At 38.7% G+C, this 4,113-nt stretch overlaps 1 pseudogene; it reads left to right on the forward strand.

The window, feature by feature from the left end:
* The first annotated feature begins 1,244 nt into the window (after positions 1–1,244).
* The window catches only part of LOC138148060 (elongin-A-like), a 12,261-nt pseudogene continuing 9,392 nt past the window's right edge, over positions 1,245–4,113 (forward strand).

Raw genomic sequence — 4,113 nt, forward strand, 5'->3', positions numbered from 1 at the left:
GGAAAATATTTAGCAAAATCAATAAAAATAAGCAAAATTTTAAAAATAAAAATACAATAGAAAAGAGACATTAATACAAAGCTTTCTAAGTCAATATGCAGCCTTCCTGGTTCCTTATAAGTTTAGTGGCTCTGTTCTTTTCAAATTGGACGATACTGGGCTACATCCTCCTATTTGCAGATGACATCATGCTGGTGGTGTTAAGCACCCTGGACAAGATCCAATATAGCTTAAGAGTTTGACCTATCTACTTAGGAAAAATCAAGAGGGCAAAGGGTGATTATTACTTATATTATGGCATTGAGGTTAGGTAGACAATCTACAGAGTTCCTCTATCACTCCATATACATTGGACAGACATTGCAAGTAGACACTGAGAGGGGTCTGGAATTAAATAGGAGGTAGAGAGTGAGTTGAGTTGCTTTTGGGGAAAATACAAAGCTCATTTAGTGACCAAAAACTAAGGCCCATTTTTTTATATCAACATTATACTGATGTTATATTGTTATGTGTGATATGGAATACTGCAATCTCCAAAGAACAGAAAATGAATATCACTCAGAGCAGTGGAAAGATGCCTGGTGAATGTGATTAGGACCCAACACATAACAGAAGAAAACCCCGAGAAAAGATGTCAATGAAATGTGATCCAAAAAGATGGGTTAATCACATAATGAGAAAAAGAAATAAGCAACGGACAACCTATATTCTTCTACTATTCTCTTCTCATAATGTTAAGGTAGAGCAAGGAAGGTTCCTAGAATATTACACAGGCCCTCTTTGGGATTTATTGGAAGACCTAGACAAGATTTGCAAAGGGCAGCTAGGTATTTCAGTGGATAAAGCACTGGTCTTGGAGTCAGGAAAATCAGAATTCAAATCTGGTCTCAGACACTAGCTGTGTGACTCTGGGCAAGTCACTTAACCTCTATTTGCCTCAGTTTCCTCATCCATTAAATGGGAGAAAATAATAGCACTCCTCTCCTAGAGTTGTTGTGAGGATAAAATTATATATCTGTAAATTACTTGGCAAAATCTTAAAGTACTATATGAATGCTGGCTGTTGTTGTTTTTCTTTTGTTCTTGACCAATGACATCAGGAAGGTGATATCTTGACTTGCAAGTGAATTGGATTTAAGTGAGGCAGAGCTCTGCAAAGTTACCAACCTCCCTCTCTCTTCCAGAGTCATCAGAGTCCAGTGGCAAGACATAGGTAATTATCATCTTAGGGTGAGTGCACGTGGATGGGTTACATTTGGGATGAAGAGCTGCAGTGAGTTCATAGATTCATTTGATTCTGTGGGAATGTGGATAATTTCCTCTAGTGGATTTCCAATTCACTGGTTTGATAAAGATTTCATATTTGGAATGCCAACTGTTAAATGTTTTGTTAATAGTATAAGAACTGTGGTGTTCTATACTTTTGCTACTCAACTGCTTCTTTTGGATGTTCTCGTTTCCCCTGGCACTATTTCCTCCTGGTTCTTCTAAAAATTGTATCATAGCTCCTCTTTCTCCATCTTTCCCCCTAAATGTTTCTATCCTTCAAACCCCTGATCTTGGCACCATTTTCTCAAGATATACTTTCTCTTTCCCTAGACAACCCCCTCCCCCGTTCAATTATCTCTCCTATGCAGATGACTCCTGTTCAATATCTCTATGCCCAATATCTCTGCCCTGAGCTCAAATGCCTCATTGTTAACTGCTTGCTGGAAATTTTCTTCTATAAAATCAGGGGACTGGGCTAGATAGCTTCTGAAGTCCCTTCCAATTCTAGACATGTTATCCATAGTTCTCATATTGTTTTCTAGAACTTTAAAAAAAAATCCGAGACTCACTTATCACAGACAAACCAGAAACAGTGACCACTTTTGAGTTAACTTGTCAGAGGCACTTAATATACCACATCTAACATTAATTAGCCAATGTAGATGTAAATTGTTGAAAGTCCTTGTTGTTACATAAATATGTATATAAGTACATAAATTGTTAAAAGTCCTTGTTGTGGGGGCGGCCAGGTAGCACAGCGAGTAAGAGCACCGGCTCCAGTGTTGAGATAGACCTGGAGATCGAATCCCGGGCTCAGACACTTAGCAACCACCCAGAAACACCTGGCCGTGTAACCTTGAGCAAGTTACTTAACCCCAATTGCTTAGGGGCGGCCAGGTGGCTCAGCCAGTAAGAGCACCGGCTCCAGTGTTGGGATGACCTGGATCAAATCCGAGCTCAGATACTCAGCACCACACCCACAAATAACTGGCCGTGTAACCTTGAGCAAGTTACTTAACCCTGATTGCTTTAAAAAAAAAAAAAAAGTCCTTGTTGTTAAAAACCTATATTGTAGAATATAGAGGATATAAAATAGAATTTTTAAAATGGTAAGTCAGAGGTCCAGGCAAACTGATATACTACCTGAGAAGGGAAAGAATAATTTTCAGCTAGGTATATGAAAACAAAATGGGAAAGGGAGTCAGGGAAGACTGTGGGAGGCTTTGAAGAAAGATAAGAATTTCCACTGACAGGCAGGAATCACCTATGTGACTTCATAAAGGTGAAATGACAGTAGGAGATCAGAAAACAGTCATCCACTTTGACTGAATCACAGAGTACCAGAAGGGAAAAAAAGAATGAACTAAAGCTTCATAGGTAAGTTGGGGTCAAATTATGGAAGTATTTCATATGAAGCTCGGGAGTTCATATTTTATTCTATAGGAAAACAATGAAAGTTTGTTTTAGAGCAGAAGATTAATGGAATTGGATGTCTTTTTTAGGAAGACATTGGTAGTTGTGTGAAGTATCAATTACAGAGGGAAGAAACTGGAGGCATAGAGATTGGCTTTAGTCATCTAAGTGAAAGACAATGAGAACTTGAACTAGGATTGTGTTAGTGTGAATAGAGGAGGAGGGATGGAATGAGAGACACTACAGGGGTGACATAGTAGATAGAGTTCTGGACTTGGAGTCAGGAAAATCTGACTTTGAATCTTTTCTGAGTTGCTTCCTAGTTATGTGAGCCTGGGAAAATTGCTTAATATCTTAGCCCCAGTTTCTTCATCTGTAAAATGGGGATTATAGTAGCTTTCTCACAGGATTGTTGTGAGAATCAGCTGAAGTAATATATGGATAGTTATTTGCAAATACTACTATGTAAATGTTGTTGTTTAGTCATGTCTGACTCTTCATGACCCCATTAGGGATCTTCTTGGCAAAGATAGTAGAGTGATTAGCCATTTCATTCTCCAGCTTACAGACAAGGAGACTGAGGCAAACAAGGTTAAGTGACTTGTCTAAGGTCACATAGCAAGTAAGTGTCTGAGGTCAGATCTGAACTCAAGTGTTCCTGACTCCAGGCCCAGCTCCCTATCCACTGTACCACTTAGCTGCCCTCATGTAAATGTTAGCTGTTATTATTAAGAGAAGCATAACTGATAAGTGTTGATGATTGAACCTTCCTTCTCCTTCCCTGCCTCATTCCCACTCTGCCCACATCCAAAAATGTCCCTGAGATTTTTAATCCTAGGTAATTGGGATGCTAGTGTAATTAATATCAAATAAAGAAGCTGGGAAGAGAGATGAGAAGGTGAACTCGGGTGTGGGTACACATTACATTTTGTGGCTAGATGTTACAGGGATGAAGTACTGGGCTAGGAGTCAGGAAGTCCTGAGTTCAAATCTTTCTTCAGACAGTAACTAGCTGTGTGACACTGTGTAAATCACTTAATCTCTGCTTTAGGTTTCTTATCTGTAAAATTATGATAATAATCACACTTACTTCCCAGGGGTTGTTGTGAGAATAAAATGTGATAATATTTGTTAAGTGCTTTGAAAACCTTAAAACACTATCTATATAAATACTAGCTATTATTATTTGAGATGTTAGTAAGACATCTTAAGGAATATATCCTAATGAAAGTCATAGGATTATACATTATGATCCTCAAATCAAGGATGATGGGAGGAAATGGGGAAGATAGGAAGAGAGGTGAGTTTGGAAGGAAAGATAATATCACCACAACCCACCCATACCTACTCATCCTGTGTTACTTATTCCTACCCCAAAATGAAAAGACAGAGAGAGAGAGAGAGAGAGAGAGAGAGAGAGAGAGAGAGAGA

Source organism: Petaurus breviceps, unplaced genomic scaffold (genome assembly GCF_028583685.1).
Source record: "Petaurus breviceps papuanus isolate PSGF00001 unplaced genomic scaffold, PetGlider_PUasm1.0 90822, whole genome shotgun sequence".
NCBI classification, from domain to species: Eukaryota; Metazoa; Chordata; class Mammalia; order Diprotodontia; family Petauridae; genus Petaurus; species Petaurus breviceps.